We start from the raw sequence: 14,599 nt of genomic DNA on the forward strand, positions 1-14,599 counted from the left end.
CGGATTCACTTGAGCAGTGGGAAGCAGAAAGTTCAACTTGCGGCTACTTGTGCTGCTCCCTATTTCTCTTCCCCTGTTCCCTGGAAGCAATTCTGCTAGCTTCATGCTTGGAGATGCAGAGACGCCCGTGGTAGATGCGGTGGAGAAGGGAAAAACCGAGTGCAGAGGACAGTTTCTGGGGCTTGACGTGAGGCAAGGGGAAGGTTCAGCCCAGCAGTGGCTCTTAGCCCTGGAGCCTTTTTCTTTGCTAGCAGCTGCTGCAAGTGGGCAAGGGAGCTGCGAGAGTGCATCGTGTGAGGAGGGCACGTCTCTCGGAGAAAGAAGCTGCCTAGGCGCAGTGTGCTGTGCTCAGCTTCAAGGCTGCTTAGAGAAGGGGGACTTGAAGAACGCCTTCTTTCTGGACGCCTCCTTCTGCGTGCGCTCAAGCCGCGTGGACTCTGCAACAGTGCGGCTGTAAGAAACTGTTTCTGGCCAGCTTGTGTGATGGCGTGCAAGGGCTGCGCCGGACTCTCGGAAGCAGCCGGAGCATTCTCAGCTGACTGTGCTTGTGAAGCAGCTTTGTGCCGAGCTCATGCAATTCGGTGCACTGAGTGCATGAGCCCGGTGCCCGGCTGCTTCGTTCTTCGCCTTCTGTGCTCTGGACAGAAGTGAAGCCCAGCCACGGCTCGGAGCTGTCCCGCTCTTCAGAGGGTATAGCGCACGCATGCACAGGGTTCTGTGCAGGGATTTTCCTCAGCTCGAGGTACAATCATTTTTCTTGCTGCTTTACAGTGTCCAAACCGCGTGTGTAGCTCTCACTGAGCCAAATGCTTCAGGAGAGAAGCACTTGCTGTAAGATTAGCCTTTGGCTGGCCAAGACTTTCAACACAGCACCACAATGCGGGCGACGAGGAGCAGAAAGGACGAACATCTTTTCGTCCTGGCACCTTCTTCTGAGCGAGACGTCTATCCGCATCTTTGCTCTCTGCACGGCTGCAAGGTGCGTGCTGGTACTTGGAAGCGAGAAGGCGGCGGCAGAGAGCACGGCGATCTGACGGCGCTGGGCAGGCTGTAAAGGAAGGAAGAGGAGCCCTGGAATGTGCTGCAAATCCAAGTTTCCACGCCTCGGGGGCAAGCTCTGGGGAAGCTCGTTGACCTCAACCTGTGCTCTGTGCCAGACGTAGCCGAGAAGCTTTCCGTTAAGATTCAGGCTACAAGGCAGAGCGAATGTGCCGCTACCTAGCGCCGCCAGAGAAAGTGCATAGGCCAGGCGTGTTTGGGCAGAAGCAGCAGCCTGGAGGCTTTCGCTGCCGGCACCGCGCTCTCTGGGCGAGAAGCAGACGACTGTTCGTCTCCAGCAAAACGAAAGCGCGACCTGCTACGAAGGGCATAAGAACGAAGGCAGAGCAGCGGCTGGGCTGCTGTGCGAATGGCCCAGGCTGCAAGAGGAAGCGTGCCTGCCACTCGCTTGTTTGCGGATTCACTTGAGCAGTGGGAAGCAGAAAGTTCAACTTGCGGCTACTTGTGCTGCTCCCTATTTCTCTTCCACTGTTCCCTGGAAGCAATTCTGCTAGCTTCATGCTTGGAGATGCAGAGACGCCCGTGGTAGATGCGGTGGAGAAGGGAAAAACCGAGTGCAGAGGACAGTTTCTGGGGCTTGACGTGAGGCAAGGGGAAGGTTCAGCCCAGCAGTGGCTCTTAGCCCTGGAGCCTTTTTCTTTGCTAGCAGCTGCTGCAAGTGGGCAAGGGAGCTGCGAGAGTGCATCGTGTGAGGAGGGCACGTCTCTCGGAGAAAGAAGCTGCCTAGGCGCAGTGTGCTGTGCTCAGCTTCAAGGCTGCTTAGAGAAGGGGGACTTGAAGAACGCCTTCTTTCTGGACGCCTCCTTCTGCGTGCGCTCAAGCCGCGTGGACTCTGCAACAGTGCGGCTGTAAGAAACTGTTTCTGGCCAGCTTGTGTGATGGCGTGCAAGGGCTGCGCCGGACTCTCGGAAGCAGCCGGAGCATTCTCAGCTGACTGTGCTTGTGAAGCAGCTTTGTGCCGAGCTCATGCAATTCGGTGCACTGAGTGCATGAGCCCGGTGCCCGGCTGCTTCGTTCTTCGCCTTCTGTGCTCTGGACAGAAGTGAAGCCCAGCCACGGCTCGGAGCTGTCCCGCTCTTCAGAGGGTATAGCGCACGCATGCACAGGGTTCTGTGCAGGGATTTTCCTCAGCTCGAGGTACAATCATTTTTCTTGCTGCTTTACAGTGTCCAAACCGCGTGTGTAGCTCTCACTGAGCCAAATGCTTCAGGAGAGAAGCACCTGCTGCATTAGCCTTTGGCTGGCCAAGACTTTCAACACAGCACCACAATGCGGGCGACGAGGAGCAGAAAGGACGAACATCTTTTCGTCCTGGCACCTTCTTCTGAGCGAGACGTCTATCCGCATCTTTGCACGGCTGCAAGGTGCGTGCTGGTACTTGGAAGCGAGAAGGCGGCGGCAGAGAGCACGGCGATCTGACGGCGCTGGGCAGGCTGTAAAGGAAGGAAGAGTAGCCCTGGAATGTGCTGCAAATCCAAGTTTCCACGCCTCGGGGGCAAGCTCTGGGGAAGCTCGTTGACCTCAACCTGTGCTCTGTGCCAGACGTAGCCGAGAAGCTTTCCGTTAAGATTCAGGCTACAAGGCAGAGCGAATGTGCCGCTACCTAGCGCCGCCAGAGAAAGTGCATAGGCCAGGCGTGTTTGGGCAGAAGCAGCAGCCTGGAGGCTTTCGCTGCCGGCACCGTGCTCTCTGGGCGAGAAGCAGACGACTGTTCGTCTCCAGCAAAACGAAAGCGCGACCTGCTACGAAGGGCATAAGAACGAAGGCAGAGCAGCGGCTGGGCTGCTGTGCGAATTGCCCAGGCTGCAAGAGGAAGCGTGCCTGCCACTCGCTTGTTTGCGGATTCACTTGAGCAGTGGGAAGCAGAAAGTTCAACTTGCGGCTACTTGTGCTGCTCCCTATTTCTCTTCCCCTGTTCCCTGGAAGCAATTCTGCTAGCTTCATGCTTGGAGATGCAGAGACGCCCGTGGTAGATGCGGTGGAGAAGGGAAAAACCGAGTGCAGAGGACAGTTTCTGGGGCTTGACGTGAGGCAAGGGGAAGGTTCAGCCCAGCAGTGGCTCTTAGCCCTGGAGCCTTTTTCTTTGCTAGCAGCTGCTGCAAGTGGGCAAGGGAGCTGCGAGAGTGCATCGTGTGAGGAGGGCACGTCTCTCGGAGAAAGAAGCTGCCTAGGCGCAGTGTGCTGTGCTCAGCTTCAAGGCTGCTTAGAGAAGGGGGACTTGAAGAACGCCTTCTTTCTGGACGCCTCCTTCTGCGTGCGCTCAAGCCGCGTGGACTCTGCAACAGTGCGGCTGTAAGAAACTGTTTCTGGCCAGCTTGTGTGATGGAGTGCAAGGGCTGCGCCGGACTCTCGGAAGCAGCCGGAGCATTCTCAGCTGACTGTGCTTGTGAAGCAGCTTTGTGCCGAGCTCATGCAATTCGGTGCACTGAGTGCATGAGCCCGGTGCCCGGCTGCTTCGTTCTTCGCCTTCTGTGCTCTGGACAGAAGTGAAGCCCAGCCATGGCTCGGAGCTGTCGCGCTCTTCAGAGGGTATAGCGCACGCATGCACAGGGTTCTGTGCAGGGATTTTCCTCAGCTCGAGGTACAATCATTTTTCTTGCTGCTTTACAGTGTCCAAACCGCGTGTGTAGCTCTCACTGAGCCAAATGCTTCAGGAGAGAAGCACTTGCTGTAAGATTAGCCTTTGGCTGGCCAAGACTTTCAACACAGCACCACAATGCGGGCGACGAGGAGCAGAAAGGACGAACATCTTTTCGTCCTGGCACCTTCTTCTGAGCGAGACGTCTATCCGCATCTTTGCTCTCTGCACGGCTGCAAGGTGCGTGCTGGTACTTGGAAGCGAGAAGGCGGCGGCAGAGAGCACGGCGATCTGACGGCGCTGGGCAGGCTGTAAAGGAAGGAAGAGTAGCCCTGGAATGTGCTGCAAATCCAAGTTTCCACGCCTCGGGGGCAAGCTCTGGGGAAGCTCGTTGACCTCAACCTGTGCTCTGTGCCAGACGTAGCCGAGAAGCTTTCCGTTAAGATTCAGGCTACAAGGCAGAGCGAATGTGCCGCTACCTAGCGCCGCCAGAGAAAGTGCATAGGCCAGGCGTGTTTGGGCAGAAGCAGCAGCCTGGAGGCTTTCGCTGCCGGCACCGTGCTCTCTGGGCGAGAAGCAGACGACTGTTCGTCTCCAGCAAAACGAAAGCGCGACCTGCTACGAAGGGCATAAGAACGAAGGCAGAGCAGCGGCTGGGCTGCTGTGCGAATGGCCCAGGCTGCAAGAGGAAGCGTGCCTGCCACTCGCTTGTTTGCGGATTCACTTGAGCAGTGGGAAGCAGAAAGTTCAACTTGCGGCTACTTGTGCTGCTCCCTATTTCTCTTCCACTGTTCCCTGGAAGCAATTCTGCTAGCTTCATGCTTGGAGATGCAGAGACGCCCGTGGTAGATGCGGTGGAGAAGGGAAAAACCGAGTGCAGAGGACAGTTTCTGGGGCTTGACGTGAGGCAAGGGGAAGGTTCAGCCCAGCAGTGGCTCTTAGCCCTGGAGCCTTTTTCTTTGCTAGCAGCTGCTGCAAGTGGGCAAGGGAGCTGCGAGAGTGCATCGTGTGAGGAGGGCACGTCTCTCGGAGAAAGAAGCTGCCTAGGCGCAGTGTGCTGTGCTCAGCTTCAAGGCTGCTTAGAGAAGGGGGACTTGAAGAACGCCTTCTTTCTGGACGCCTCCTTCTGCGTGCGCTCAAGCCGCGTGGACTCTGCAACAGTGCGGCTGTAAGAAACTGTTTCTGGCCAGCTTGTGTGATGGCGTGCAAGGGCTGCGCCGGACTCTCGGAAGCAGCCGGAGCATTCTCAGCTGACTGTGCTTGTGAAGCAGCTTTGTGCCGAGCTCATGCAATTCGGTGCACTGAGTGCATGAGCCCGGTGCCCGGCTGCTTCGTTCTTCGCCTTCTGTGCTCTGGACAGAAGTGAAGCCCAGCCACGGCTCGGAGCTGTCCCGCTCTTCAGAGGGTATAGCGCACGCATGCACAGGGTTCTGTGCAGGGATTTTCCTCAGCTCGAGGTACAATCATTTTTCTTGCTGCTTTACAGTGTCCAAACCGCGTGTGTAGCTCTCACTGAGCCAAATGCTTCAGGAGAGAAGCACCTGCTGCATTAGCCTTTGGCTGGCCAAGACTTTCAACACAGCACCACAATGCGGGCGACGAGGAGCAGAAAGGACGAACATCTTTTCGTCCTGGCACCTTCTTCTGAGCGAGACGTCTATCCGCATCTTTGCACGGCTGCAAGGTGCGTGCTGGTACTTGGAAGCGAGAAGGCGGCGGCAGAGAGCACGGCGATCTGACGGCGCTGGGCAGGCTGTAAAGGAAGGAAGAGGAGCCCTGGAATGTGCTGCAAATCCAAGTTTCCACGCCTCGGGGGCAAGCTCTGGGGAAGCTCGTTGACCTCAACCTGTGCTCTGTGCCAGACGTAGCCGAGAAGCTTTCCGTTAAGATTCAGGCTACAAGGCAGAGCGAATGTGCCGCTACCTAGCGCCGCCAGAGAAAGTGCATAGGCCAGGCGTGTTTGGGCAGAAGCAGCAGCCTGGAGGCTTTCGCTACCGGCACCGCGCTCTCTGGGCGAGAAGCAGACGACTGTTCGTCTCCAGCAAAACGAAAGCGCGACCTGCTACGAAGGGCATAAGAACGAAGGCAGAGCAGCGGCTGGGCTGCTGTGCGAATGGCCCAGGCTGCAAGAGGAAGCGTGCCTGCCACTCGCTTGTTTGCGGATTCACTTGAGCAGTGGGAAGCAGAAAGTTCAACTTGCGGCTACTTGTGCTGCTCCCTATTTCTCTTCCCCTGTTCCCTGGAAGCAATTCTGCTAGCTTCATGCTTGGAGATGCAGAGACGCCCGTGGTAGATGCGGTGGAGAAGGGAAAAACCGAGTGCAGAGGACAGTTTCTGGGGCTTGACGTGAGGCAAGGGGAAGGTTCAGCCCAGCAGTGGCTCTTAGCCCTGGAGCCTTTTTCTTTGCTAGCAGCTGCTGCAAGTGGGCAAGGGAGCTGCGAGAGTGCATCGTGTGAGGAGGGCACGTCTCTCGGAGAAAGAAGCTGCCTAGGCGCAGTGTGCTGTGCTCAGCTTCAAGGCTGCTTAGAGAAGGGGGACTTGAAGAACGCCTTCTTTCTGGACGCCTCCTTCTGCGTGCGCTCAAGCCGCGTGGACTCTGCAACAGTGCGGCTGTAAGAAACTGTTTCTGGCCAGCTTGTGTGATGGAGTGCAAGGGCTGCGCCGGACTCTCGGAAGCAGCCGGAGCATTCTCAGCTGACTGTGCTTGTGAAGCAGCTTTGTGCCGAGCTCATGCAATTCGGTGCACTGAGTGCATGAGCCCGGTGCCCGGCTGCTTCGTTCTTCGCCTTCTGTGCTCTGGACAGAAGTGAAGCCCAGCCATGGCTCGGAGCTGTCGCGCTCTTCAGAGGGTATAGCGCACGCATGCACAGGGTTCTGTGCAGGGATTTTCCTCAGCTCGAGGTACAATCATTTTTCTTGCTGCTTTACAGTGTCCAAACCGCGTGTGTAGCTCTCACTGAGCCAAATGCTTCAGGAGAGAAGCACTTGCTGTAAGATTAGCCTTTGGCTGGCCAAGACTTTCAACACAGCACCACAATGCGGGCGACGAGGAGCAGAAAGGACGAACATCTTTTCGTCCTGGCACCTTCTTCTGAGCGAGACGTCTATCCGCATCTTTGCTCTCTGCACGGCTGCAAGGTGCGTGCTGGTACTTGGAAGCGAGAAGGCGGCGGCAGAGAGCACGGCGATCTGACGGCGCTGGGCAGGCTGTAAAGGAAGGAAGAGTAGCCCTGGAATGTGCTGCAAATCCAAGTTTCCACGCCTCGGGGGCAAGCTCTGGGGAAGCTCGTTGACCTCAACCTGTGCTCTGTGCCAGACGTAGCCGAGAAGCTTTCCGTTAAGATTCAGGCTACAAGGCAGAGCGAATGTGCCGCTACCTAGCGCCGCCAGAGAAAGTGCATAGGCCAGGCGTGTTTGGGCAGAAGCAGCAGCCTGGAGGCTTTCGCTGCCGGCACCGTGCTCTCTGGGCGAGAAGCAGACGACTGTTCGTCTCCAGCAAAACGAAAGCGCGACCTGCTACGAAGGGCATAAGAACGAAGGCAGAGCAGCGGCTGGGCTGCTGTGCGAATGGCCCAGGCTGCAAGAGGAAGCGTGCCTGCCACTCGCTTGTTTGCGGATTCACTTGAGCAGTGGGAAGCAGAAAGTTCAACTTGCGGCTACTTGTGCTGCTCCCTATTTCTCTTCCCCTGTTCCCTGGAAGCAATTCTGCTAGCTTCATGCTTGGAGATGCAGAGACGCCCGTGGTAGATGCGGTGGAGAAGGGAAAAACCGAGTGCAGAGGACAGTTTCTGGGGCTTGACGTGAGGCAAGGGGAAGGTTCAGCCCAGCAGTGGCTCTTAGCCCTGGAGCCTTTTTCTTTGCTAGCAGCTGCTGCAAGTGGGCAAGGGAGCTGCGAGAGTGCATCGTGTGAGGAGGGCACGTCTCTCGGAGAAAGAAGCTGCCTAGGCGCAGTGTGCTGTGCTCAGCTTCAAGGCTGCTTAGAGAAGGGGGACTTGAAGAACGCCTTCTTTCTGGACGCCTCCTTCTGCGTGCGCTCAAGCCGCGTGGACTCTGCAACAGTGCGGCTGTAAGAAACTGTTTCTGGCCAGCGTGTGTGATGGAGTGCAAGGGCTGCGCCGGACTCTCGGAAGCAGCCGGAGCATTCTCAGCTGACTGTGCTTGTGAAGCAGCTTTGTGCTGAGCTCATGCAATTCGGTGCACTGAGTGCATGAGCCCGGTGCCCGGCTGCTTCGTTCTTCGCCTTCTGTGCTCTGGACAGAAGTGAAGCCCAGCCATGGCTCGGAGCTGTCGCGCTCTTCAGAGGGTATAGCGCACGCATGCACAGGGTTCTGTGCAGGGATTTTCCTCAGCTCGAGGTACAATCATTTTTCTTGCTGCTTTACAGTGTCCAAACCGCGTGTGTAGCTCTCACTGAGCCAAATGCTTCAGGAGAGAAGCACCTGCTGCATTAGCCTTTGGCTGGCCAAGACTTTCAACACAGCACCACAATGCGGGCGACGAGGAGCAGAAAGGACGAACATCTTTTCGTCCTGGCACCTTCTTCTGAGCGAGACGTCTATCCGCATCTTTGCACGGCTGCAAGGTGCGTGCTGGTACTTGGAAGCGAGAAGGCGGCGGCAGAGAGCACGGCGATCTGACGGCGCTGGGCAGGCTGTAAAGGAAGGAAGAGTAGCCCTGGAATGTGCTGCAAATCCAAGTTTCCACGCCTCGGGGGCAAGCTCTGGGGAAGCTCGTTGACCTCAACCTGTGCTCTGTGCCAGACGTAGCCGAGAAGCTTTCCGTTAAGATTCAGGCTACAAGGCAGAGCGAATGTGCCGCTACCTAGCGCCGCCAGAGAAAGTGCATAGGCCAGGCGTGTTTGGGCAGAAGCAGCAGCCTGGAGGCTTTCGCTGCCGGCACCGCGCTCTCTGGGCGAGAAGCAGACGACTGTTCGTCTCCAGCAAAACGAAAGCGCGACCTGCTACGAAGGGCATAAGAACGAAGGCAGAGCAGCGGCTGGGCTGCTGTGCGAATGGCCCAGGCTGCAAGAGGAAGCGTGCCTGCCACTCGCTTGTTTGCGGATTCACTTGAGCAGTGGGAAGCAGAAAGTTCAACTTGCGGCTACTTGTGCTGCTCCCTATTTCTCTTCCACTGTTCCCTGGAAGCAATTCTGCTAGCTTCATGCTTGGAGATGCAGAGACGCCCGTGGTAGATGCGGTGGAGAAGGGAAAAACCGAGTGCAGAGGACAGTTTCTGGGGCTTGACGTGAGGCAAGGGGAAGGTTCAGCCCAGCAGTGGCTCTTAGCCCTGGAGCCTTTTTCTTTGCTAGCAGCTGCTGCAAGTGGGCAAGGGAGCTGCGAGAGTGCATCGTGTGAGGAGGGCACGTCTCTCGGAGAAAGAAGCTGCCTAGGCGCAGTGTGCTGTGCTCAGCTTCAAGGCTGCTTAGAGAAGGGGGACTTGAAGAACGCCTTCTTTCTGGACGCCTCCTTCTGCGTGCGCTCAAGCCGCGTGGACTCTGCAACAGTGCGGCTGTAAGAAACTGTTTCTGGCCAGCTTGTGTGATGGCGTGCAAGGGCTGCGCCGGACTCTCGGAAGCAGCCGGAGCATTCTCAGCTGACTGTGCTTGTGAAGCAGCTTTGTGCCGAGCTCATGCAATTCGGTGCACTGAGTGCATGAGCCCGGTGCCCGGCTGCTTCGTTCTTCGCCTTCTGTGCTCTGGACAGAAGTGAAGCCCAGCCACGGCTCGGAGCTGTCCCGCTCTTCAGAGGGTATAGCGCACGCATGCACAGGGTTCTGTGCAGGGATTTTCCTCAGCTCGAGGTACAATCATTTTTCTTGCTGCTTTACAGTGTCCAAACCGCGTGTGTAGCTCTCACTGAGCCAAATGCTTCAGGAGAGAAGCACCTGCTGCATTAGCCTTTGGCTGGCCAAGACTTTCAACACAGCACCACAATGCGGGCGACGAGGAGCAGAAAGGACGAACATCTTTTCGTCCTGGCACCTTCTTCTGAGCGAGACGTCTATCCGCATCTTTGCACGGCTGCAAGGTGCGTGCTGGTACTTGGAAGCGAGAAGGCGGCGGCAGAGAGCACGGCGATCTGACGGCGCTGGGCAGGCTGTAAAGGAAGGAAGAGGAGCCCTGGAATGTGCTGCAAATCCAAGTTTCCACGCCTCGGGGGCAAGCTCTGGGGAAGCTCGTTGACCTCAACCTGTGCTCTGTGCCAGACGTAGCCGAGAAGCTTTCCGTTAAGATTCAGGCTACAAGGCAGAGCGAATGTGCCGCTACCTAGCGCCGCCAGAGAAAGTGCATAGGCCAGGCGTGTTTGGGCAGAAGCAGCAGCCTGGAGGCTTTCGCTGCCGGCACCGTGCTCTCTGGGCGAGAAGCAGACGACTGTTCGTCTCCAGCAAAACGAAAGCGCGACCTGCTACGAAGGGCATAAGAACGAAGGCAGAGCAGCGGCTGGGCTGCTGTGCGAATTGCCCAGGCTGCAAGAGGAAGCGTGCCTGCCACTCGCTTGTTTGCGGATTCACTTGAGCAGTGGGAAGCAGAAAGTTCAACTTGCGGCTACTTGTGCTGCTCCCTATTTCTCTTCCCCTGTTCCCTGGAAGCAATTCTGCTAGCTTCATGCTTGGAGATGCAGAGACGCCCGTGGTAGATGCGGTGGAGAAGGGAAAAACCGAGTGCAGAGGACAGTTTCTGGGGCTTGACGTGAGGCAAGGGGAAGGTTCAGCCCAGCAGTGGCTCTTAGCCCTGGAGCCTTTTTCTTTGCTAGCAGCTGCTGCAAGTGGGCAAGGGAGCTGCGAGAGTGCATCGTGTGAGGAGGGCACGTCTCTCGGAGAAAGAAGCTGCCTAGGCGCAGTGTGCTGTGCTCAGCTTCAAGGCTGCTTAGAGAAGGGGGACTTGAAGAACGCCTTCTTTCTGGACGCCTCCTTCTGCGTGCGCTCAAGCCGCGTGGACTCTGCAACAGTGCGGCTGTAAGAAACTGTTTCTGGCCAGCTTGTGTGATGGAGTGCAAGGGCTGCGCCGGACTCTCGGAAGCAGCCGGAGCATTCTCAGCTGACTGTGCTTGTGAAGCAGCTTTGTGCCGAGCTCATGCAATTCGGTGCACTGAGTGCATGAGCCCGGTGCCCGGCTGCTTCGTTCTTCGCCTTCTGTGCTCTGGACAGAAGTGAAGCCCAGCCATGGCTCGGAGCTGTCGCGCTCTTCAGAGGGTATAGCGCACGCATGCACAGGGTTCTGTGCAGGGATTTTCCTCAGCTCGAGGTACAATCATTTTTCTTGCTGCTTTACAGTGTCCAAACCGCGTGTGTAGCTCTCACTGAGCCAAATGCTTCAGGAGAGAAGCACTTGCTGTAAGATTAGCCTTTGGCTGGCCAAGACTTTCAACACAGCACCACAATGCGGGCGACGAGGAGCAGAAAGGACGAACATCTTTTCGTCCTGGCACCTTCTTCTGAGCGAGACGTCTATCCGCATCTTTGCACGGCTGCAAGGTGCGTGCTGGTACTTGGAAGCGAGAAGGCGGCGGCAGAGAGCACGGCGATCTGACGGCGCTGGGCAGGCTGTAAAGGAAGGAAGAGGAGCCCTGGAATGTGCTGCAAATCCAAGTTTCCACGCCTCGGGGGCAAGCTCTGGGGAAGCTCGTTGACCTCAACCTGTGCTCTGTGCCAGACGTAGCCGAGAAGCTTTCCGTTAAGATTCAGGCTACAAGGCAGAGCGAATGTGCCGCTACCTAGCGCCGCCAGAGAAAGTGCATAGGCCAGGCGTGTTTGGGCAGAAGCAGCAGCCTGGAGGCTTTCGCTACCGGCACCGCGCTCTCTGGGCGAGAAGCAGACGACTGTTCGTCTCCAGCAAAACGAAAGCGCGACCTGCTACGAAGGGCATAAGAACGAAGGCAGAGCAGCGGCTGGGCTGCTGTGCGAATGGCCCAGGCTGCAAGAGGAAGCGTGCCTGCCACTCGCTTGTTTGCGGATTCACTTGAGCAGTGGGAAGCAGAAAGTTCAACTTGCGGCTACTTGTGCTGCTCCCTATTTCTCTTCCCCTGTTCCCTGGAAGCAATTCTGCTAGCTTCATGCTTGGAGATGCAGAGACGCCCGTGGTAGATGCGGTGGAGAAGGGAAAAACCGAGTGCAGAGGACAGTTTCTGGGGCTTGACGTGAGGCAAGGGGAAGGTTCAGCCCAGCAGTGGCTCTTAGCCCTGGAGCCTTTTTCTTTGCTAGCAGCTGCTGCAAGTGGGCAAGGGAGCTGCGAGAGTGCATCGTGTGAGGAGGGCACGTCTCTCGGAGAAAGAAGCTGCCTAGGCGCAGTGTGCTGTGCTCAGCTTCAAGGCTGCTTAGAGAAGGGGGACTTGAAGAACGCCTTCTTTCTGGACGCCTCCTTCTGCGTGCGCTCAAGCCGCGTGGACTCTGCAACAGTGCGGCTGTAAGAAACTGTTTCTGGCCAGCTTGTGTGATGGAGTGCAAGGGCTGCGCCGGACTCTCGGAAGCAGCCGGAGCATTCTCAGCTGACTGTGCTTGTGAAGCAGCTTTGTGCCGAGCTCATGCAATTCGGTGCACTGAGTGCATGAGCCCGGTGCCCGGCTGCTTCGTTCTTCGCCTTCTGTGCTCTGGACAGAAGTGAAGCCCAGCCATGGCTCGGAGCTGTCGCGCTCTTCAGAGGGTATAGCGCACGCATGCACAGGGTTCTGTGCAGGGATTTTCCTCAGCTCGAGGTACAATCATTTTTCTTGCTGCTTTACAGTGTCCAAACCGCGTGTGTAGCTCTCACTGAGCCAAATGCTTCAGGAGAGAAGCACTTGCTGTAAGATTAGCCTTTGGCTGGCCAAGACTTTCAACACAGCACCACAATGCGGGCGACGAGGAGCAGAAAGGACGAACATCTTTTCGTCCTGGCACCTTCTTCTGAGCGAGACGTCTATCCGCATCTTTGCTCTCTGCACGGCTGCAAGGTGCGTGCTGGTACTTGGAAGCGAGAAGGCGGCGGCAGAGAGCACGGCGATCTGACGGCGCTGGGCAGGCTGTAAAGGAAGGAAGAGTAGCCCTGGAATGTGCTGCAAATCCAAGTTTCCACGCCTCGGGGGCAAGCTCTGGGGAAGCTCGTTGACCTCAACCTGTGCTCTGTGCCAGACGTAGCCGAGAAGCTTTCCGTTAAGATTCAGGCTACAAGGCAGAGCGAATGTGCCGCTACCTAGCGCCGCCAGAGAAAGTGCATAGGCCAGGCGTGTTTGGGCAGAAGCAGCAGCCTGGAGGCTTTCGCTGCCGGCACCGTGCTCTCTGGGCGAGAAGCAGACGACTGTTCGTCTCCAGCAAAACGAAAGCGCGACCTGCTACGAAGGGCATAAGAACGAAGGCAGAGCAGCGGCTGGGCTGCTGTGCGAATGGCCCAGGCTGCAAGAGGAAGCGTGCCTGCCACTCGCTTGTTTGCGGATTCACTTGAGCAGTGGGAAGCAGAAAGTTCAACTTGCGGCTACTTGTGCTGCTCCCTATTTCTCTTCCCCTGTTCCCTGGAAGCAATTCTGCTAGCTTCATGCTTGGAGATGCAGAGACGCCCGTGGTAGATGCGGTGGAGAAGGGAAAAACCGAGTGCAGAGGACAGTTTCTGGGGCTTGACGTGAGGCAAGGGGAAGGTTCAGCCCAGCAGTGGCTCTTAGCCCTGGAGCCTTTTTCTTTGCTAGCAGCTGCTGCAAGTGGGCAAGGGAGCTGCGAGAGTGCATCGTGTGAGGAGGGCACGTCTCTCGGAGAAAGAAGCTGCCTAGGCGCAGTGTGCTGTGCTCAGCTTCAAGGCTGCTTAGAGAAGGGGGACTTGAAGAACGCCTTCTTTCTGGACGCCTCCTTCTGCGTGCGCTCAAGCCGCGTGGACTCTGCAACAGTGCGGCTGTAAGAAACTGTTTCTGGCCAGCGTGTGTGATGGAGTGCAAGGGCTGCGCCGGACTCTCGGAAGCAGCCGGAGCATTCTCAGCTGACTGTGCTTGTGAAGCAGCTTTGTGCTGAGCTCATGCAATTCGGTGCACTGAGTGCATGAGCCCGGTGCCCGGCTGCTTCGTTCTTCGCCTTCTGTGCTCTGGACAGAAGTGAAGCCCAGCCATGGCTCGGAGCTGTCGCGCTCTTCAGAGGGTATAGCGCACGCATGCACAGGGTTCTGTGCAGGGATTTTCCTCAGCTCGAGGTACAATCATTTTTCTTGCTGCTTTACAGTGTCCAAACCGCGTGTGTAGCTCTCACTGAGCCAAATGCTTCAGGAGAGAAGCACCTGCTGCATTAGCCTTTGGCTGGCCAAGACTTTCAACACAGCACCACAATGCGGGCGACGAGGAGCAGAAAGGACGAACATCTTTTCGTCCTGGCACCTTCTTCTGAGCGAGACGTCTATCCGCATCTTTGCACGGCTGCAAGGTGCGTGCTGGTACTTGGAAGCGAGAAGGCGGCGGCAGAGAGCACGGCGATCTGACGGCGCTGGGCAGGCTGTAAAGGAAGGAAGAGTAGCCCTGGAATGTGCTGCAAATCCAAGTTTCCACGCCTCGGGGGCAAGCTCTGGGGAAGCTCGTTGACCTCAACCTGTGCTCTGTGCCAGACGTAGCCGAGAAGCTTTCCGTTAAGATTCAGGCTACAAGGCAGAGCGAATGTGCCGCTACCTAGCGCCGCCAGAGAAAGTGCATAGGCCAGGCGTGTTTGGGCAGAAGCAGCAGCCTGGAGGCTTTCGCTGCCGGCACCGCGCTCTCTGGGCGAGAAGCAGACGACTGTTCGTCTCCAGCAAAACGAAAGCGCGACCTGCTACGAAGGGCATAAGAACGAAGGCAGAGCAGCGGCTGGGCTGCTGTGCGAATGGCCCAGGCTGCAAGAGGAAGCGTGCCTGCCACTCGCTTGTTTGCGGATTCACTTGAGCAGTGGGAAGCAGAAAGTTCAACTTGCGGCTACTTGTGCTGCTCCCTATTTCTCTTCCACTGTTCCCTGGAAGCAATTCTGCTAGCTTCATGCTTGGAGATG

Source organism: Coloeus monedula (genome assembly GCF_965178545.1).
Source record: "Coloeus monedula genome assembly, chromosome: 1".
In the NCBI taxonomy this organism is placed as follows: Eukaryota; Metazoa; Chordata; class Aves; order Passeriformes; family Corvidae; genus Coloeus; species Coloeus monedula.